Source organism: Procambarus clarkii, chromosome 17, assembly GCF_040958095.1.
Source record: "Procambarus clarkii isolate CNS0578487 chromosome 17, FALCON_Pclarkii_2.0, whole genome shotgun sequence".
NCBI lineage: Eukaryota > Metazoa > Arthropoda > Malacostraca > Decapoda > Cambaridae > Procambarus > Procambarus clarkii.
Window position 1 is genome coordinate 42575279 of NC_091166.1, and position 24255 is coordinate 42599533.

At 41.4% G+C, this 24255-nt stretch overlaps 1 long non-coding RNA gene across 1 annotated transcript in view; it reads left to right on the forward strand.

The window, feature by feature from the left end:
- The window catches only part of LOC138365760 (uncharacterized), a 148974-nt gene extending 143884 nt beyond the window's left edge, over window positions 1–5090 (forward strand). Inside the window, exon 3 of the long non-coding RNA XR_011228983.1 lies at window positions 5039–5090. This is a non-coding gene — a long non-coding RNA (uncharacterized lncRNA). The remainder of the gene's footprint in view (window positions 1–5038) is intronic.
- Window positions 5091–24255: the final 19165 nt, after the last annotated feature.

Here is a 24255-nt window from a genome sequence, read left to right on the forward strand (position 1 = left end):
GACGTATAAGCAGTACAAAGTCATTCTAAGCTACTCTGTTGGGCATCAAATAGTCGTAGCCACCTAGTGCGGTCCAGACATAAGTATTGTAAGCCACTCAGTGTGGACCCAGACTACAGTGGTCTTCCCGAGAACCCTGATGGAGTCCTCCTCCTCAATTTGTGTACCATTGAACTACAGGGGATGCATGCTGTTTCTGGTGTGCTTTGTTATGGTGAGCGGAGGTACGCGGATGTGTGTGTGTGTGTGTGTGTGTGTGTGTGTGTGTGTGTGTGTGTTTACCTAATTGTACTGATCCCACTGTTTTAGCGGGGGATCGAACTTTAGCTCCTGACCCACCTTTTAACTTTAGGTCGATTTATATGTCTATTTCTGACTGTGTATGTCGTCAGTTTTTGCTGTAATTTCTACCTAGTTCGTTCCACTTCATTTCTACTCAAACAGTGAAGAAATTCTTCCTAATATTCGTAGCCTAATGAATAATTCCCATTGTCAGGGTTAGGAAGCTTGTGCTTAGGCTAATCGAGTTCCATGCACCTAGGGCCAACTACTGACCTTCTCCAGGATGCACCTCAGAACAGTTGGCTTACTTCCATGTACCTATTTACAGATTGTGATTTGAAAACGTAGACCACTGTACTACATGGCTCATTTGCGTGCTCGCTTTCCATCTAAATACCTTAGTCTTGTGGCAAGGATTAATTAAACATTTACTCGTCCACTTACAAAGCCTGTACTGTATACATCTTTCAACAATCATGGCGGCTTCGTTTAAATTATTTAAGAGTTTACGAGCTTCGAAGCTTCAGAATCTAAGGTTATTATTACTATAAGTCACCTCGTAATGCATCGGAGCTCATAAACTGCTGTGAACTGTAAACAAAGCCACAATGATTGCTGAAGGATGTACAGGTTTCGTAATTGGATGTGATTAGATTTTCTTTATTCGCATTTTGCTATTGTAAGCTCAAGGTGCTTGTGGTAAATATGAATATTCTCAAGTTACTTCAGTACTTGGTTAGATGGGGGACTCCACAGTGGTGGAGGTATCCTCAGGTGGTGGACATGTCCCCTTACAGTCGTCGTGTATAAAACACCTTCATAAATGACCGTTTTTGTTGTTGTGGTTGTTCCTCTTCCTGAAGGCGGTCCTGGTAATTATCTTGCAAATACTACATATTTTAATTCATGTAAACACTGGGAGGATAGGTTTGGTGTGATCTCCAGGTCATTTTCTTTGTTGGACATCCTGAGTTGCTCTCCTTCAGTGTGATAGATCACGATATTCTCACATTGAATCCACCGCCTAAATCCTCAAAATTCCAGTGCTCTAGTTAAGGTATAAGCAAAAATAATGATTCTTCATTAGACTAATCAAGTCTCTGTCTCGATACGTTATGTTTGCTGCCTAGGTTCGTAGGGGAAAACCACTTGAAATTTGACGTTGTCATATGGTGAGAACAGGATTCATGGATAGCTTGCAGCCTTCTTTCACAACACATATGTATGTGTCCCTTGGCACTGGTCCATCTCATTGTTAATTTCCTGTGATCGTCTTCCATATATTTTCACTCCATATTCATTAACTTAAAAGAGATAATGACGAAACAGTGTTTCTGTAGTGTTCTTAACTTCTTAAATAATTCTGAAAATTATACAATACCCTTAAACACATGTATATTACAAACATAACAATAATAGCTAAATTAACAGTCACAAACGAGTGTCTTATTAATATTGTTTTCCTTATTTCAGTTGCAAGAGAGAGAGAGAGAGAGAGAGAGATTGGTTTACTGTGGTCATTCCAATAAATCCTCAACCTGAATTCCTTTTACCGTATCACATTACATAATTTATCTCTCGGTCTTTGATGGAGTTTTAAAACAAAGACTGAAAGTGATGCAACAGTTTAATCATTAATACACCAAACGATAGTGTTCATTGTCTTATCTGTGTTCATCATTGATAAATGAAATGACACACTGCTCGAAAATTTAGGAGCTAAGAAACTGTTAGTGATATCAAAACTGTTCTAGAACAGGTGCCAATTTAAATTAGGTTCTGTGTTATTAAATAATGCATTTTATTTTTATTTACTTGACATTATCCAACCCATCCTCCTGTTTAGACAGTATTTTTGTAACTATGTGCACCATAGTATAAAGATTGATGTTCTAAGCTATTAGATTTTGTTCAATTTTGTACAATTGTACAATTATAATAGTACAATTTTGTACTATTCAAAATGAAGTCTAAAACAAATGAAGCTAAAACACAAACATAAATATTCCTAGGCCTAGTATAGTACACATATACTATATTAGGCCTCAGATATCATGCATTAGGCCTAGGAAGGTTGGGTTAGGGTAGTTCAGTTTGTCTTTGCAACATAAATATAAAATCTTTTCCGGTTTGTCTAAATTCAATAGTACCGATTTCTTCTTTCTACTTGCGTTGTACGATGGTATATGTACTATGGTCCTCATCGTCGCTATACGTACTATTAAAACAGGCGGATGGGCTGCATTATCAGAGTAAAATCATACTGAATTGTATACATATATATATGGGGAAGTGTAATAATTTCCAATTATTGTTTAATTACACTATTTAAGAAAATACGACTTCTAATACAAACTGACAAGAGAATGATACATACACAAGGTCATTAAGGGACGCGGCCACTCCTACACACGCCTCCAACCTCTCCATTGATCGATGTTTGGTATCTTCTTTAAGAAAGACGCTCCTCTCTCTCTCTCTCTCTCTCTCTCTCTCTCTCTCTCTCTCTCTCTCTCTCTCTCTCTCTCTCTCTCTTTCTTTGATGACAGAGAAGCCTTCCACGACTTCTCTCTCTCCTCCAGTACTCTGTTTTTATTTTATTTTTTACTTGTTTTCCTACTTCCTTACGTTGTCTTGTAGGCTCCTCTTCTCATTTTTTCTGTGTTTCTCTCTACACATGCTAGAATAAACCTCCCTTTCTGGTTTATCTTTAACGCCTACGGTCATGCTAACTACTTAATGCCTTGGTCAGACCTTTCCTGGAATACGCTGTGCAAGTTCGGTCTTCTAACTGCAAAAGCAATTGATGACAAGCTTAAGAAATTGGGGAGAAGGCAGACTAAGCTGATCTCATCATGAAATAACTTGCAGAAAGTCTCATTTTTTGATGAAGCGAAGACTTAGACTTACTTTGGTAAACTAAATTGTGTATCAATGAAATGTTCCAGGCGTATCCAAACCCACACTTGAGAAGCACTCATCCAGCTCCTATAAGCACTTTTTTTCAGGCATTCATTAATCACTGGCAACTCTACTTTTGCTAGAAATATTTACATTTCCTTACAACATGATTGTAAGGAAATGCTACATGAGAATGAGTATTATATTTAGAGGTGTGGCAGGTCTACTGGATAGAGTAAAACGTACTTTAAACGGAAAATCGCGGTATCCCTAGATGGATTCTTGTTACTATTAGCAAATTACTGTCTTGGTTTGGTAACAAGTAATCTAAATCCTGTCAAAGTCAGAGCCCAGTTACATGAGCTTAAGGTGAGTGTGATGCTGGATAGCCCGGGCTTCTCTTGTTTAACTCTTGACAATTTCATTTAAATAGTTCCTTATACTTTTTGTTCATCGCATTTGAGCCTTTGTGTATCTGTGCTCGTGATGTATTAATATTATATAGGTAAAGCTTATGTAATTAATAATTAATCAAATTACTATAAGTTCATGTTGAAAGCCATTTAAAATATAAACACAATGGTCATTTATGAATATTGATATATGAATGAATATGGTTGATCTCCCTGCCATTTTCCACCACAGTATAGTGGAAAATGGCAAGATAATTGTTCCAGACGACGTTGGAAATCGGAGGTTAAGTGTGGAGTGGGAAGAGAGCCTTCTGCTTGTCTGTCATGTTCTCAACTTACCAGATAGAACTTACAATAGTTAGCTTTACTCCTCTCATTTCCTAGCACATAATCCAGCCGTGTATAAATAGGTTTTCTATTATCTGTGTTTCTCATGTTTTCTTTTCCTCCTCCTACTTTACCCACATCTTCCAACGTCCTGTTCTACCCATCATTCGCCGTATCTTTTTCCAGTACATGCATCTTTCATCCCTTCCCTCTTCATTCACCCTCCTCTTTTGTTCTAGGAATTTCACCTCTTCCTTTAATTATTCCTTTTACTCTCCTATTCCATCCTCCTCATCCTTTCTCTTCTCCTATTTCCATCCACGGCTTTTTCCTCTCCGTCTTCTTCTTCCCAGGAATTATTATCCCCTTCTACCTCTTTTCCTCCTCCATCCTCCTCTCCTTCCATCCTCTTCAATTTCCTTCTCCCTCCTTTGCCAACCTCAAACCACATCCACTCAAATTCCATCCACCTCCTCTCTTCCTTTCATCCACCTCTTCCCTCGCTATCCACACCACTCTACCCACCCGCTTCCCCTCTACTCTTCTCTACCATTTCCATCCTCCTCCCTGCACCCTCCTCCCTTTCCATCCTCTTCCATTCCATCCTCATCTTCCCCTACATCCGTAATCCTCCCTCCTCTCCCTCCCCTCCATCAACCTCTCCCCCCTCCATGGGAGAGGTTGCACTACACCCCCCCCCCCCCCCACTCTCACTCTACCCCCAGTCAACAAACACATTCTTCAGGCACTTCAGTTCGTCCTAAATGTTCTACACATAGGTTTCTGTACGCCTGAGAGCCCCGCCAGTCCGAATATATATACACATTTTTACCAGTGAATTTCTCCGCGGTTTCTCCAACTAGAAAATAGTGCATAGACGAGCAAAATGGATCAAATAAAAGTCATAATGAATCCAGCTTTACATACAAAGCGAGCCAGCGTAATAGCGGTCAAGAATCGTGGCGTTTCCAACGAGCTTTGGTCTTCCGTTGCAGCCTTGTCCATGTAGTAATTACCGGTCTAGGTTTAGAATGTACAAATCTCTTGGCGTTATTTTGAAACATACTTTTGCCAGTAGTGGTAGGGAATTAACAATTATTTTCCCCTAATTTCAGGAAAAAACGAGGAGAGGGAGCGAGGGAGAGGCAGCAGCAATTCGTCCCTGAAGCAGACTAGACTGGTAAGTCGTAAATATAAATAGATTATAGAAGATTGTATTTTAAAACCCAGGCGAAAATCCCTCAAGTGGCCAAGATGATACGAACCCCGGGTAACAAGGTATTGACGAAGCTCAACAAAAAGCTGATAATGAGAAATAAAGAGCTAGCGAACAACATTTATAATCCGGACGCCGTTGACTACCGCAGGAACTCAAAAGTCTTAATTGTTACTTATGAGACATCTGCCCTAATAGCCCTGGCCCGTGGAGACATTACAATACACAGTAGCACCCGCTTAATGCACGTTACCTGCTTAATACACACCATCGGCTGCTTTGGCCGATGGAATTGGAGATTGATCCAGCAGATTCCTTGAGAACATTAGACCTAAAGGTATTCCTTTGCTCACATTCGCCTTGATTGTAGGTAAACGCCCCAAAATCTATTAACCGGAGTGTAAACAGGATCTAATGGGAGTTAGGTGTGCAGTATGATGGTGACTTATAATGACAGCTGGATCTCTCTCTGAGGGCTGTATATTACAGTCATATCCTTCCACTTAACTTGTTGCTTCGATCCGCCAGCTCGCGCTCATTCTCTATGGAAGAACCAGGGTGATTGGGGGGTGTCCTCGGGTGTCGGACACTCAGGAGCCCAACTGGTGACCGGGGGTGCGAGGGTCACTGTGGTGGGTTCTTACTATCAAGGTTGGTCTGCCAGGGCCAGCCGGTTGCTCCACAAAAGGCAGAATGGCTCAGACCTTCTCTCTCTTTGTGTCTATCTGATTCTCACTGTTTCTTCCACGTCTCTCGTTCTGTCTATGTATATTTCTTTCCCTCTCCCTCTATCGGTTTGTATATATATCTCCATCTATGGTGACATTATATATATATATATATATATATATATATATATATATATATATATATATATATATATATAGGTATTGGTAGGTATAATATATATGTTATTTAATAGTTCTTTGCACAAAATGGGTTACAACATTGGTTACATGCAAGGTACACGGCTAGTTGTCATAGGTTGTCTTTCAGTTTACAGAAAACACACACATATAACAACCACTGTTCGAAGAACTCATCCAGCTCTTCCAAAGTGAGGCGCGTGCCCAAGATACTGCAAGCGTCATTAGAAATATGTGTAGAATAATAAACTCCACATTGTTTGAGTTAGGAAAACACTGTCAAATTTTGATACTGTTCTTAAAAGATTCCCCAATTTTGCACCCGCAAGATAACGTAAGATTTTAAGGGTTGACAAATGTTTATCTTCCTGTTTGAGAAGCTGTTCACTTGAGACAGTTAAGCAAGTCCCAGCTGTGTCTGGGTACAAGTGACAGAATGAACAACCCAGCGGGTTTTCTTCCTATTGGGGGGTATTGTACATGCTGCTATGGCGGTATGTCCACTCACAGGATGAGTGGCGCTGCTCAATAAACTCACCCCTCGGGGCAAAATTAAAAAATTAGCAAGCATTTCCTTTCTGGATCGCAGCCCTGAGGCGCTGGAACAGGAAACTGGCCGCTCTCGAGTCTCTAGTTTGAATAATGAGTTCCTCACCCACCTCCTTAAGGAACTTAAGTGCACATTTACCCCAGGCGCCCAGGGTCTCGGAGCATATTGACACAAACCTGTAACAACGTTGTAGGTCCATGTACTTACTAGTTTTTTGGGTCTCTGTCTAAAGGTGGCCGCGACGTGTCTCTCAGCAGTACTGTGAGGTAGGTAGGTACCAGCCAATGTAGACGCACACGTGTAGTCCCACACGACCTGTTTACCATCCCTCCATGGCTGCAGGAGTGACTCCATCTGGGCGGACATATAGTAGTAGCCATCCGTCAATCCCGTGGGGTTATGGAGTTGTGCTCTGGATGTCTGGTTGGGTGCAACGTCTGCTGTGGCTGTGACGTCCAACCCAAGAACAGCAGTCCTGACCGCAGCTAGTGCAGATAAACGACGAAGCGGTTGCGTCTGTCAGTTGTGGAGACTTCCTCTGAAGTCTCTCTCCCTCCGCCTGTCTATTCAGTTCGCCCTCAAATTGCTGGAGTCCGTTCCGCACTTTGCATCTCCAGGAAGATCTGTCCGCAGCTGCTGCCTCCAAGTGTTGATGTCGATATTCAGCTGCTTGAGGTCACGTTTGCAGGCGTCTTTGAAACGCAGTTGGGGTCTTCCGGTGGGCCTCTTTCCTGATGGCAGTTCTCCAAATAAAAGGTCCTTCGGTATGCGGCCACCTTCCATGCGTGTGATATGTCCCAGCCACCGCATGCGTCTCTGCTTCAGGAGACTTTCTCCTGAAGCAGAGACGCATATATATATATATATATATATATATATATATATAGGGGTACCACCACTGGTTTAATTAAAGGGACCCACATCCTCGAAGAAGAAAATAAATAGTGTTCAGAGAAGACCTTGTGGATTCTCACTGAATACTTTAATCTTTTCCTCTCCTACCACCCCTATTATTTTTTTTTTTTTTAATTTGATTTTATTGCAATGTTACAGTTTACAGAAAACACACACTTATATAACAATATAACAATATACCAATCAGTGTTCGAAGACCTCGTCCAGTTCCTCGGGGGTCGGGTGCGTACCCAAGATACAACACGCATTTCCCCTCTGAACAGCGACACTGAGGCGCTGGAACATAAAACTGGCCGCTCTTGGGTCTCTAGTCTTCCCAATGAGTTCCTCGCCCAGCTCCTTCAGGAACTTAAGTGCACATTTACCCCAGGCGCCCAGAGTCTCAGAGCCTATTGGCACGAACCTGTAACAACGTTCTAGGTCCCTGTACTTGTTAGTTTTCTGGGTCTCCCTGAAGGTGGCCGCCCCGCCTCCCTCAGCTGCGCTGTAAGGTAGATAGGTATCAGCCAATGTGGATGCACACGTGTAGTCCCACACGACCTGTTTACCTTCTCTCCACGGCTGCAGGGTGACTCCATCTGGGCGTTTTTGGCTGTTGTCAGGCCTGCACAACTGAGGTTCCCTTTGTGCTGGGCACCCAGCTGAAGCCAAACTTCTCTTGATGATGTCATTGACTGCTTCATGTCTGGCAATCTTTCCCTGTGTCTTACGACAGATGAGACCATGGCTGCCGTATTGGTCTGCCCGTGTATGGCCGCAAATACACCGGTGCTCGGTGGAGATAGGGGCGGCAAGGCGCAGAGCAACACCAATACTTAGGGTCCGATGGTCCAGGCGGGTCCCCAAGGCGGAATTAGGGACTGCCAACAGGAAGTCCCCGGCATGGGGAGCTTGCACAGCTAGAAGACGCGCTTTGTCCTTCCTGGAAGCTGCCTCCAGCAATGATGTATATATATATATATATATATATATATATATATATATATATATATATATATATATATATATATATTAGTATATTTTGGTAGCAGTCTTTCCTGTAGACATATTTTATTAAATATGACCGAAAAAGTAAGATTAATAATTCTAACACGAATTTTCTCAATCTTTCGTACATTATGCTTCACTGTTGGAGGTAAATCAAAAATCACTTCTCCAAAATTCATTTTTATTTCTAGTCTGACGCGACACGGGCGCGTTTCGTAAAACTTATTACATTTTCAAAGACTTCACAAATACACAACTGATTAGAACTTGCGTTTCCCTGATTTTATATCTACATTTGAGTGAGGTGGGAAGGGTGATGTGGCATTACATTTGAGTGAGGTGGGAAGGATGATGTGGCATTAGAGGATATTAATAGGGTATTAAAAGTATCAACACAAGACAGAACACGAAACAATGGATATTGAATAGAAGTGTTTGTAGAAAGCCTATTGGTCCATATTTCTTGATGCTTCTATATTGGAGCGGAGTCTTGAGGTGGGTAGAATATAGTTGTGCAATAATTGGCTGTTGATTGCTGGTGTTGACTTCTTGATGTGTAGTGCCTCGCAAACGTCAAGCCGCCTGCTATCGCTGTATCTATCGATGATTTCTGTGTTGTTTACTAGGATTTCTCTGGCGATGGTTTGGTTATGGGAAGAGATTATATGTTCCTTAATGGAGCCCTGTTGTTTATGCATCGTTAAACGCCTAGAAAGAGATGTTGTTGTCTTGCCTATATACTGGGTTTTTTGGAGCTTACAGTCCCCAAGTGGGCATTTGAAGGCATAGACAACGTTAGTCTCTTTTAAAGCGTTTTAAAGCGTTAGTCTCTTTAAAAGCACCCTTTTAAAGCGAAGGGTGCCTAAAGAGGCACCCTTCTTGAGCCCGGATGGGCACATGTATAAGCAAGTAGATGGGGTCGCTATGGGTTCTCCCCTAGGTGTCCTGTTTGCAAACTTCTACATGGGTACCATCGAGCAAAAAGTCTTAGTCGACATGAACTTGAAACCGGCCATATACTGCAGGTATGTTGACGACATTTTTACACAGGTACCTGATGTCAGACATCTGCAGGAGCTGAAGGAGGCATTTGAGCAGAGTTCCGTGCTGCGTTTCACTTACGAGACGGAAAAGGATGGGAAGCTGCCTTTTCTAGATGTAACAGTCATGGAAAAGGGCGGAGGTTTCCACACTGCAGTCTACACAAAGGAAACAAACATAGGAATGTGCCTAAATGCCAACAGCGACTGCCCTGACAGGTACAAGAGGAGTGTTGTTAACGCATACGTCGACCGTGCTCTCAGCCACAGCTCAGAATGGAAGCAAGTCGACGAAGAACTCTGTAGGGTAAGGCAGGTTCTAGTCAATAACGGTTTCTCCAATGGTTTCATCGAAGACATCATAAGAAGGAAAGTGAAAAGCCATGCAACCTCCGAAGAGACAACTAACACAACACCTATACCCCCTATTAGACTATTTTACAGGAACTTCTTTTCCACAGCTCATAAAACAGAGGAAAGGGTCCTGAAAGATATTGTTAATAGAAACGTTATCCCTACAGACAAAAATCAGAGGATACAACTGACGATTTACTATAAAACCAGAAAAACGGCCAGCCTACTCATGAGAAACTCTCCAGACACGAAACAGAACGCTTTAAAAGAGACTAACGTTGTCTATGCCTTCAAATGCCCACTTGGGGACTGTAAGCTCCAAAAAACCCAGTATATAGGCAAGACAACAACATCTCTTTCTAGGCGTTTAACGATGCATAAACAACAGGGCTCCATTAAGGAACATATAATCTCTTCCCATAACCAAACCATCGCCAGAGAAATCCTAGTAAACAACACAGAAATCATCGATAGATACAGCGATAGCAGGCGGCTTGACGTTTGCGAGGCACTACACATCAAGAAGTCAACACCAGCAATCAACAGCCAATTATTGCACAACTATATTCTACCCACCTCAAGACTCCGCTCCAATATAGAAGCATCAAGAAATATGGACCAATAGGCTTTCTACAAACACTTCTATTCAATATCCATTGTTTCGTGTTCTGTCTTGTGTTGATACTTTTAATACCCTGTTAATATCCTCTAATGCCACATCATCCTTCCCACCTCACTCAAATGTAATGCCACATCACCCTTCCCACCTCACTCAAATGTAGATATAAAATCAGGGAAACGCAAGTTCTAATCAGTTGTGTATTTGTGAAGTCTTTGAAAATGTAATAAGTTTTACGAAACGCGCCCGTGTCGCGTCAGACTAGAAATAAAAATGAATTTTGGAGAAGTGATTTTTGATTTACCTCCAACAGTGAAGCATAATGTACGAAAGATTGAGAAAATTCGTGTTAGAATTATTAATCTTACTTTTTCGGTCATATTTAATAAAATATATATATATATATATATATATATATATATATATATATATATATATATATATATATATATATATATATATATATATATATATATATATAATGTATGTGTGTGTTTGAATCATTAATCCCTTTAGTTAAGTTCTTGATATAAATATGTAATGCGATAAATGCTCATGTCTAAATTCATGTGAAATCATATAATTGTATAACAATAAAAAGCGATAACACAACAACACCTGGATGAACAGGTGCGTGATGATGCTAGTCCATTATTAATGACCTAATAAATTTACCATTTATTAATTAATGTTTCAGGTTCATTTTCAACAAATTATAATTGAAAAAATCAGATGAGGTAATTTCAAATTTATGTCCTTTTTTTTTAGAAGCTCGATTAGTTAGTGAACAAATATTACGGAACATATATATTTTTGTACGAATATTATTATTAAGACTGACGGTTTGCAAATGTTTTTCTAAGTGTATAGTACGTATTTTTTCGTGTAAGTTAATTTACATGTATCATCTGCATTAATATGTATGAGAGGTTAATATTGACAACTACATATGATAAATATATCAGTGTCATTGCGAAAGTGTTCCACCCAATTGTGAAAATTTGTAACCAAATAATCCATTTGTACATTGGTGTAAATAAACAAAAAAAAATAAAAAATAAAATATATTGAGCTTGTAGCACAACTTTTCTGGTTACTTCACACTAGTGGCTCGGGGTTTGGACTATCGAACTATCACTGATAGACTATCAGTCTATCATAGTCAATACTTGTGTCCTCTAGTACAGTGTTAAACCTTGTCCTGCTATTTCCTCCTGGTTAACAGGGGGTTGTTAACCCCTGGTTCACAACCAGGTCCCTAGTTACTGCGGGGTGGACAGTTAAGGTCTGATGGCCAGTCATCCCGCCCTGAACGGGTTTGTCAAGGTCACTCACAGGATTATGTTTACAAGGTCACTCACAGGATTATGTTTACAAGGTCACTCACGGGATTATGTTTACAAGGTCACTCACGGGATTATGTTTACAAGGTCACTCACGGGATTATGTTTACAAGGTCACTCACAGGATTATGTTTACAAGGTCACTCACAGGATTATGTTTACAAGGTCACTCACGGGATTATGTTTACAAGGTCACTCACAGGATTATGTTTACAAGGTCACTCACAGGATAATGTTTACAAGGTCACTCACAGGATTATGTTTGCAAGGTCACTTACACTGTTATGTTTATAAGATCACAAGCAGTTATTATTTACACTGCCTAATAAGCAGCCAGAGGCCTCACACCAACACACAGAGGACTCACACCAACACACAGAGGACTCACACCAACACACACAAGACTCACACCAGCACACACAGGACTCACACCAGCACACACAGGACTCACACCAGCACACACAGGACTCACACCAGCACACACAGGCCTCACACCAGCACACACAGGACTCACACCAGCACACACAGGCCTCACACCAGCACACACAGGACTCACACCAGCACACACAGGACTCACACCAGCACACACAGGCCTCACACCAGCACACACAGGACTCACACCAGCACACAGAGGACTCACATGAACCCCCAGGGGACTTCAGAAGACATCTACGGTGGCACCCATGGCGCTCATACGAGCAAATATGGAGCCCAATTTTTATTATCAACCCATTATAATGTTTTGTGAGCTTTACATATATATTTGGGTTAAAAGGATAATTTCATTCCTCCCGCACTGTTGCAGGGTTTGCAAGTGGGGCATAACTTTGCAGCAAGGGCTACATTGACAGTCCCCCTTCACCAATTTATGGCCAATTTTCAGGGCTTCAAAACATGCGAATACAACAATTAATTAAATAAAAACCAGTCGTTACTGAAGTTATATTTATATATATTATTGGTAGATATGTTATTGACGTTTCGCAGTTATAGAAGTTATACAAACTGATTAGATTTGATATAACTATATTATATGAGTAAGGTTTCAAGAGTAATTTTTATATACTATAACAACAGTTGCAACAAAGGTGATTTTTTGGCATATACATAGTTGCCTTACAAGTATACATTTATTAATATGCAATGTATATACAATATACTGAAAAAATAAAGACTCCACATTTCGATATGCATACCAAAGGCAACACTGTATCTCTGAATTGTTATTTATTGCAAATTTAGCCATTTACCAAATACAGGGAAAATTTATTAGCTTTAATTTATTTAATTATAACAAATTAATCAGTTTTTATTGTTTAATGAAGCTAATTTGTAATGTTGAGTGGGAGTGATATTGTGTAATCCAGCCCAGGGAGGTTGTGAGTCATATGTGTGTGTGATCCCCATGAGGGTAAACACCTGGGTCCTGGGAGGTTGTAAGTCACATGTATAACCTCCAAGATGTCTTCATATTCACCTCACCCTTTCCACTCACTCCATCTCTCTGATGAAGATCATACACAGGTGGTTAGAGTGTAATGACCTTCATGAGATATCATTCTTCCCCCCCTCATCTGCCCCTCGACCTCAATTTTCCCAGCTAATTTGTTATCTTACACCTGATATCAGCCCATCTCATGATACCACCTTATACGTTCATTTCCCCTCTCTTATTTCGCCTCAATCTATTTGTCATATCTTTATCTTCCCTTCTTTTGAAGCCTTGATCCTTCCTTATCTTATCTAGTTCTATCCTTCTAGATTTATTACTCTTATTTCATTCCCTCCAATCACCATTTATCACCTCCAACCGTCATTTCACCCTCTTCAACCACAATTAATTTCACTCCAACCACCATTTCGCTCCCTACAACCACCATTTGATTACCCACAACCACCAGTTCACCCCTCCAACCACCAGTTCACCCCCTCCAACCACCAGTTCACCCCTCCAACCACCAGTTCACCCCTCCAACCACCAGTTCACCCCTCCAACTACCAGTTCACCCCCTCCAACCACCAGTTCACCCCTCCAACCACCAGTTCACCCCCACCAACCACCAGTTCACCCCCTCCAACCACCAGTTCACCCCTCCAACCACCAGTTCACCCCCTCCAACCACCAGTTCACCCCTCCAACCACCAGTTCACCCCCACCAACCACCAGTTCACCCCCTCCAACCACCAGTTCACCCCTCCAACCACCAGTTCACCCCCTCCAACCACCAGTTCACCCCTCCAACCACCAGTTCACCCCCTCCAACCACCAGTTCACCCCCTCCAACCACCAGTTCACCCCCTCCAACCACCAGTTCACCCCTCCAACCACCAGTTCACCCCCTCCAACCACCAGTTCACCCCTCCAACCACCAGTTCACCCCTCCAACCACCAGTTTATCCACTTCAACCACCAGTTCACCCCCTCCAACCACCAGTTCACCCCCTCCAACCACCAGTTCACCCCCTCCAACCACCAGTTTATCCACTTCAACCACCAGTTCACCCCCTCCAACCACCAGTTCACCCCCTCCAACCACCAGTTCACCCCTCCAACCACCAGTTCACCCCCTCCAACCACCAGTTCACCCCTCCAACCACCAGTTCACCCCCTCCAACCACCAGTTCACCCCCTCCAACCACCAGTTCACCCCCTCCAACCACCAGTTCACCCCTCCAACCACCAGTTCACCCCCTCCAACCACCAGTTTATCCACTTCAACCACCAGTTCACCCCTCCAACCACCAGTTCACCCCCTCCAGCCACCAGTTCACCCCCTCCAACCACCAGTTCACCCCCTCCAACCACCAGTTCACCCCTCCAGCCACCAGTTCACCCCCTCCAACCACCAGTTCACCCCCTCCAACCACCAGTTCACCCCCTCCAACCACCAGTTCACCCCTCCAGCCACCAGTTCACCCCTCCAACCACCAGTTCACCCCCTCCAACCACCAGTTCACCCCTCCAACCACCAGTCCACCCCCTCCAACCACCAGTTCACCCCTCCAGCCACTAGTTCACCCCCTCCAACCACCAGTTCACCCCCTCCAACCACCAGTTCACCCCTCCAGCCACCAGTTCACCCCTCCAACCACCAGTTCACCCCCTCCAACCACCAGTTCACCCCTCCAACCACCAGTTCACCCCTCCAACCACCAGTTTATCCACTTCAACCACCAGTTCACCCCCTCCAACCACCAGTTCACCCCTCCAACCACCAGTTCACCCCTCCAGCCACCAGTTCACCCCTCCAACCACTAGTTCACCCCCTCCAACTACCAGTTCACCCCCTCCAACCACCAGTTCACCCCTCCAGCCACCAGTTCACCCACTTCCCCTACAGCTGCCCATTTCCCCTCTAAAGAGCGGCCGGGAGACAATTGCAGAAGTCATTACTCAGCAGCAGTTGTCTGGCCTCAATAAACTATCAACGGAGTAGATTTACATCCCCACTTAGATTAACGATCGTTTAGGCAAAAATTGGGTGATAAATGAGGCATTAACAAATTAGGCTGAAGCATCTCAGACGCTCAGTGGGCGGAGGAGGAGGAGGAGGGGGGAATGGGAGGAAACGGAGGAAGAAGAGAGGAAAATTTTTGAAAAAGTGGGATAAGGTAGAAGAAGAGGGAGGAGGAGGAGGAGGAGGGGGAGAATGGGTATGAGGAGTTGGAGGAAGTGAGAAGGAGATGGGGGGGAGTATCAGATTAATGGGTGGAAATGGAGGAGAAAGCGTATTAAGTAAAATGTTAATTGGTGGTGGGGGGGGGGAATGAGGGGGAAGTTAATGAGGGAAAGGAGCGGTAGAGTTTAAGAGGGTGAGGGAGATGATAGGTGCTGAGAGATGGAGGGTGACAGGACACAGGCACGAAGAGACAGGGAGAAGACAGGAGAAAGGGTAAGACGGAGGAGGAGAAACCAAGAGACGGGGGCATGAGAGAGATGACGAGAGGTTAGGTGGGAAACAACCGAGAAAAAATGGGATAAAGAGTGTTATCAATAAAGAGTAATGAAAGGAGGAGGAGAAGGAACAGAAAATATGAGAAAAAGAAGAATCTTATTCTTCTAATCTAAATTCTAATCGATATTCTAATCCAGTCTAAAGAAAAATATTAGTTCTTATTCTCGAGCTGTATCTCCCTATCTCCGGCTTCTTCCACCTACCCCTCCCCTGCATCCTTATCCCCTTCCTTGCCTCTATCCTCCCCTCCCCTGTCTCTATCCTCCCCTCCCCTGCCTCTATCCTCCCCTCCCGTGCCTCTATCCTCCCCTGCCTCTATCCTCCCCTCCCCTGCCTCCTCAACCCCTCCCCTGAGTATGGAATTTTGGAATTTGATTTACGTGTAGTTATAATTGTTGCAAAGCGTCATTAATCCAGGCCTTCATTAGCGGGGAGATACCGGCTGGATGGAACGGCTGGAGAGTGGTGAAAATAGTCGTGTTGAGACAGCAGGGACCTGGCGGGTGGTGGAGGCACCTGTGTGCTCGACCAGGTGGTGGGCGTGGTGGTAGAGACACCTGTGTGGCCGACCAGGTGGTGGGCGTGGTGGTAGAGACACCTGTGTGGCCGACCAGGTGGTGGGCGTGGTGGTGGTGACACCTGTGTGCTTGACCAGGTGGTGGGCGTGGTGGTGGTGACACCTGTGTGCTTGACCAGGTGGTGGGCGTGGTGGTAGAGACACCTGTGTGCTCGACCAGGTGGTGGGCGTGGTGGTGGTGACACCTGTGTGCTCGACCAGGTGGTGGGCGTGGTGGTGGTGACACCTGTGTGCTCGACCAGGTGGTGGGCGTGGTGGTGGTGACACCTGTGTGCTTGACCAGGTGGTGGGCGTGGTGGTGGTGACACCTGTGTGCTTGACCAGGTGGTGTGCGTGGTGGTGGAGACACCTTAATCTAGACCTACCTTGAGATGATTTCGGGGCTCAACGTCCCCGCTGTCCGGTCCCTGACCAGGCCTTCTGGTTGCTGCACTGGTCAGTTGTTGGCTGTTGGGCGCGAGCTAAAAGCGACGTTATTTTTAAGAAGACGGGTTGGATGGTGGGCATGTTAAGTATAGCATCCGTTCTCCTGTAGCACATAGCATTTTGACGTATACTGACGTACACAATCTAAGGCCTTTACCTAAGGCCTCAAAACCAGCTGGCCTTTACCTAAGGCCAAATGGTGTACAAAAACATGGGAGCAAATTGCGAAATTGAGGTGATGTCGTGTTCCCTGTTGGTGGGTCATCGGGTTAGTTACATTCAGGCACTTTAGTACAACAGTTTAGTGGGAACGCTCAGGAGATCGGGCTGACTATTGATACCTTATGGCAGATACCTGGTGCTGGGCGTACATAGGAATATATAGAAGTACTTGAAGACACATTGGATTAGGAGGGAATGCATTGAAGTACATGGGGATACATGAGAATGCATTGGTGTATATGGGGATATATTGGATTACATGGGAATGCTTTGAAGTACATAGGGATACGTTAGAGTACAAATAAAAAATGGATTGCACATGACCATTCCAGCACCTAAACTTGCATATTCAAGAAATTTATCATCCATAATCCAGCAAATGATTTCTCATATTCCAGCATTTTGTATATCTTTCATACATTTATGTATTCATTCAAACCCACTATTGCATTTCTCATTTATATTTCAAATAAATGATCCAGTCCCTCTCAGCTTTATCAAATGCTCTATCCCCTGCAGGCTAAATTGCTTTTTGGCCAAAATCTCTTAAAGATCATTATTTACTTCCATCATCTGTCCAGTTCTTTCCTTTCTTCCTACCCCACACACACACACACACACACACACACACACACACACACACACACACACACACACACACACACACACACACACACACACACACCCACACACCCGCACACACACACTTACAAAGACTATAAATGACTGTGCCATTTTTCCTTTAGTATCATAAACCCATTTAAATTATTACATATATATGTAGTGTCAGGTGGTATTTTAAGCAGTAGTCAGTTTTTTTCTGTCCAAGATTATGACAAACGATCACAAAGGCTTGTCCTGCAGAGACACATTTCGTTTGTCCAATAACTCATACCTGTTATTACCAAGCGATCAGGCGGGGGGGGGGGGGGGGGGGGGGGAGAGGAAAGAGTTAGTTACTCGGCTGAAATTTTAGGATTTGAAAGCAACGCTCAGATGTGAAACAAAATATAATATAATAAAAATAAATTATATTACAATATAATAAATATAATATAATAGCGACTAATAATAATAATAATAAAAATCATGCATCCGGAGTTGTGATCATTCTCACTATCATTATTATCGGTATGATCATTATCATGATCATTGTCATTCTTTATAATCATCATTACCATCATTGTCATTCTTTATAATCATCATTACCATCATTGTCATTATCATTATAGACATCTGTAATATCATTCTTATCATGATCGTCATTATCATCGTCGTCGTCGTCATGATCAGCATCGTCTTTATTATTATTTTCATAACTAACATTATAATCATAATCATTATTATCATAATTTTTATTATTATTATTATCATTATTATTATTATCATAATTATTATCATAATTATTATTTTTATCATAATTATTAATATCATAAGTATTGTTATCATTATCAATATCATCACTATTAGTATCATCATCATTCTCATCATCTTCATCACCATTATAATCAATAAACATCTAGTAATGTACATTAAACATTGTTCCAACTATAAACGCCAAGAAACAATAAGCACCAGGAAACATTCAATACTAAGAAACATTCAATACTAAGAAACATTAAAACACCAGAAAACATTAAACAATGTACCAACTATAAACACCAGGAAACATTTGGCAACAATACACTTCAAAGAACATGTGTCAATACTAACCACCCTAGGAACGTGTACCAGCACGAAGAATTGCAATTTATTGTAATGTGTAAAGTTTGTGAATTACACAATCTACTAAGAATACAAACAAATAAATACCCAAATTATAGAGTCACAATAAAGAATTGCCCAAAGTATTATGAATCCCAACAAAGAATGATCAAAACTTCAAAGAATCACAGCAAAGAATTATGAAAACTACTGAGTATCACAAGAGAGAGTTACGCGAACTACAAAGAATCCCAACAAAGACTTACACAAAGTACCAAGAATCCCAACAAAGAAACCCCCAAAGTACTAAGAATCCCAACAAAGAAACCCCCAAAGTACTAAGAATCCCAACAAAGAAACCCCCAAAGTACTAAGAATCCCAACAAAGAAACCCCCAAAGTACTAAGAATCCCAACAAAGAAACCCCCAAAATACTAAGAATCGCAACAAAATATTACACAAGCTACAAAGAATGGCAATAAAGAACAATACAAATATGTCACGAATGTTGACCACGCATGGAGAACTGAACCCAATCAATGTACGTATTTGCAGACAATATTTTATTTCTAGAGAGTAGGTTGCTGGCCTTGTATTTACACGATCATGGGGGGAGTAGTACAGTGAATGGTTGAAACTAGAAACACGAATTGTGGGGGAAAACACGTTGAGTTATGGGCAGGAAAATGAACACAGTGATAGTGGAATACATCCCAGGTAGCCAGATATTGTTGTACAAAAAATTGGGATAAATGATATCTTAAATGAAGAGATGAAAGTGAAGTCTTGTGTTTAACGTTTCAGAAACGTGTGTGTGTGTGTGTGGGTTGCTCGGGTCTGTCTGTCTCACATCTGTCTATCTATCGTGGACAGATGTGAGACATGTCGACATTCGACACTATCATTCGACAAATGTGATCATGGTATTATTGCGCACAAAATGCGTACAAAAGGAATTACTGGCAAAGTAGGACGATGAATCTTCAACTTCCTGACGAACAGACCGCAGTCTAATAGTCAACACAATAAAATCCAGGTCATCTACTGTGAAAAGCTCAGTCCCCCAAAGTACCGTACTTGCTTCGGTACTTTTTATCATCCTAATATCAGACATAGACAAGGATACAAACTACAGCACTGTATCATCATTTGCAGATGATAATAGGATTTTCACGTGAGTAGACAGTATAGAGGACGCGGCAAACCTCCAATCAGATGTAAATCGGGTCTTTCGGTGGGCCACAAATAATAATATGATGTTTAATGAAAATAAGTTCCAGCTCCTGCGCTCTGGAAAAAAAATGAAAATTTAAAACCGGAAAACATATATAAAACGGAAGTAAATCACACTATAGAACGAAAAAAGCAATGTAAAGGATCTAGCAGTAATCATGTCAGAAGACCATACCGTTACAGTACACCATAAAGCAGCTGTCACGACTGCAAGAAAAATGACAGGTTGGATAATAAGGACCTTCCAAACAAGGGATGATATACCAATGATGATACTTTTTAAGACACTAGTGCTCTCAAAAGTGGAATATTGTTGCACTCTAACAGCCCCATTCAGAGCCGGAGAAATTGCTGACCTAAAGAGCGTACAAAGATCCTATACCGCTAGAATACACTCTTAAAAGTCATCTTACTTATTGGGATATTAAAAAATTTAAATCTGTATTCTCTAGAGCACAGACGATAATCTACACGTGGAAGATATTAGAGGGACTTGTTAAAAATTTGAACACAGAAATAACATCCCATGAGACCAGTAGGTATGGCAGGATGTGCAAAATACCCCCGTTGAAAAACACAGGTGCAATATGTACGCTGAGGGAGAACTCTATCAACATCAAGGGCCCAAGACTTTTCAACATTCTCCCGCTACACATAAGGGACATAACTGGCCGGCCTCTCACAGAGTCACAAGAGAGAACTCGACAAACACCTCCAAATAATACCAGATCAACCAGGTATTCTGATGTGTATGTGATTTATACGTCAGCGAGCAGCCGCGTTCAACACCCTGGTTGACCAGACGACCAACCGGAAGGCCTGGTCGGAGACCGCGCCGCGTGGCCATTGATCCCCGGAAACTACACAAGTTAGACATACGGTAGGTAGAAGTAAAATAGAGAAGATTCGCGCTCGAATTATTGATTTCACCCTTTCGGTCACATTCAGTGATATATGCCTACAGAAAATATTGTTGTCAAAAGATATTGTTGATATAAAATATGATATAAAATATTGTTGTTGTCACACACGCACGCACGCACGCACGCACGCACGCACGCACGCACGCACGCACGCACACACACACACACACACACACACACACACACACACACACACACACACACAGGTGAGTACACACTGTTCGCGGCCGACTACTCGATAGTAGAGATAAACAACACTGGCTATGACAAACACTCCACATTGGAGACCTCAGGCAAAAGGATTCTCTTTTGCCATCAAAACCGTTTTGCAGGAATACTCTCTGAGAGGCTTTCTTTCGCGTCCACAAATCGAAAGCAATCACTAGAAGCCAGTAGAGATGCACTAGCAAAATTGGCTTATTGCTAAAGGGGTCTGTAGGGTCTTCGTGTCCCACTCATACAGTCACATACAGTCATGAATATGTATGTCATAGATCGTAAATTAACTGTTATGGCTGATACAGAATAACAGAAGGTGCAGTAAATGCGATATGAGTAAAACGAACATACGAGCACAAATAATGTTGATACACAAATAAAAATGTTCATTTTTACTCAAATCGTCATCAGGTTAAGCGGGCAGAATTTTCTGGAATGTTTCTCAGAGCTCTGAAAGTTTGCAGCCCGGATTTTTCTTTTTTATGAAGGAATAACGAATATATTTGAAATTGGGAAGAAGATAAAATACCCAAAATCGTTCTTGGATGTCACGTTTGGGCAAGGAAAAGGGACGTTCTACAAACAAACTCCCAAGTCTAAACCAGAACTAAAAAAAAATCGCTGGTATTACCCTATTTTGATGGGCTAAAAAAATCTTGCCCAAGCCCTGAAAAACCTTACTATTAGCCACTGTTCAAAAATAATAATACAGTTAAGTCCTTGTTAGTTAAGAACTCGCCCTCGTCTGTAGCGGGTTGTGTGTACCCCCATCCCTTGTAATGGTTGTGCACGTGTTTACATCGGTCAGACTGGTAAAGATCTTTCCTCACGTTTAAAACAACATTCATATGTCATTCATACAGCCCAGCCCTCCAGTGCATTATATTTACATTCCAGTTTATCGGATCATTCTATCGACTTCAGAGGGGCGAAATGTATTGTTAAGCGTAAGGGTTTCGTTGAACGAAATGTGATTGAGTCCGATCTGATCAAACTATGTAACAACAGCCTTAATATAAGCCCTGGCATGTACAAATTAGATCCCCATATCTGCTTCAATATAGCACGTCAGTTCAGTGTAGCATCCATTTAACCTGTGTATGTATGTATGTATGTATGTATGTATGTATGTATGTATGTATGTATGTATGTATGTATGTATGTATGTATGTGTATATATGTATATATATATATATATATATATATATATATATATATATATATATATATATATATATATATATATATATAACATATATATATATATATATATATATATATATATATATATATATATATATATAACATATATATATATATATATATATATATATATATATATATATATATATATATATATATATATATAACATATATATATATATATATATATATATATATATACATATATATATATATATATATATATATATATATATATATATATATATATATATATATATATATATATATATATATATATATATATATATATACAATATATGGCACTGGCGACCACGAAGGAAAAATTGTTGATGTTGTTGTATATACATGACCTTCTTTAAGAACTTTCGTATTAAAAAATACATCTTCAGAAGGATGCATTAATACGCAAGGTACTTAATAAGGAAGTTCCTGTCTCATTTTTTCCTTCGTGGTCTACAGCATCGCATTATTCATCACTTGTTAATTTCTTCGGGATTTATATATATACAGTATACTATTCTATATTATATTATGCTATACTATACAACTGACGATCAGACTGAGCCAGTCTGTTGTTGATAAAGGCTCTGGCTAGCCAAAGACGTTAAACCGTTCCGCTTTCCCATTTCTCTGTGGTTTTCCGCATACTTTACTATACAAGTAAAACTCAAATTCAAGGCATGCATTAGGATTTTTATATAATAGGTTCTAGTAAACACCATATTGTTGTATAGCTTGAAGATATTTTTCGAGTGCTAAATCACGCTAAATATATATAATTTTTGGTAAAAGTAAGATGACTTCTTGCGGGTTATGGTATTTTGTTTATAAACAAGAATTTTTTTTATATAAATATTCAGATTTTAAGTAAATGCTTGAAAGGTCTATTTTAGAATGTATCAGAAGTGAAAATCACAGACTTCTGTTGTACAGTAACTTCTTAACACATAATTTACCGCTGATGGAGCTGAAAGGTTTTTACCGATTATAACAACCATTTTCATAACAGGAAACACAATGAATAAGCAACTAGACAACCCGTAATTCAGCAAGCATTACCGCACTCGGCTCAATCTTAACAACCATTATTGAGGAAATGAGAAACAACTTCAACTTCCTAAAATTGTTCGGTATTTCCTATCAACACCTCTTTCAGAGTCCACATTGGTAGCAGCTTTCCCATTGTTCCCTATTGTTATATGGTAATGTGATTCATCTTCAGCCATCAGTATTGTCTTCGAGAATAGTAGCGAGGCGTAATTAATGACCTATTATAGGGCGGTGATAGTAATAGATTGTTTTGGTGTCACGGGTCAGGACACTTCTGCCACTCTTGTCGGTTCTGCTGTGTGTGTGTGTGTGTGTGTGTGGGGGGGGGGGGGTAGGAGGGGACGTAGCCTCAAAGGAAAAACTGGTGACAGGAAACATTTTTGTTCACAGTAATGTATCTTGGGGGGAAAGCAACTATTAAGCAACATTTCTTCTCTGGCTGGATAAGATTATGATAGTGAAGCAGAAGGCTCTCTCGCCACTCTCTACACCCTCCGGCGACACCTTGAAGGATTTTTTGTATATACAGCATCATGCCGTATTGAAATGTTTACGTGTGTATTATATAATAATTTTGTTAGTGTACTTAGTGATGCAACTGAGAGGTTAACTAGCTCAGCAACTCCCCATGTTCAGTGCAACTGTAAGTTATTATTTGTTACTAAAAATATCTCTTGTTTAACATTACTTACACCAAGTAGATATTAGGAGTAAAACGGTCTTCTCCCCAGCCACTTGGACTGGTCGGTAAAGCGACGGACTCGTTTCTTGCAGTTCGGCGTTCGATCCTCGATGATTCAAATAGTTGGGCACTATTTCTTCTCTCCTTTCCCAGATCTATGCATATATGTCCGTTTCAAAGTACGAGTACGTTTTGCTACGTACTCGTACTGGCTTAACGCTTTCTCCTTATAATTGTTTTCCTC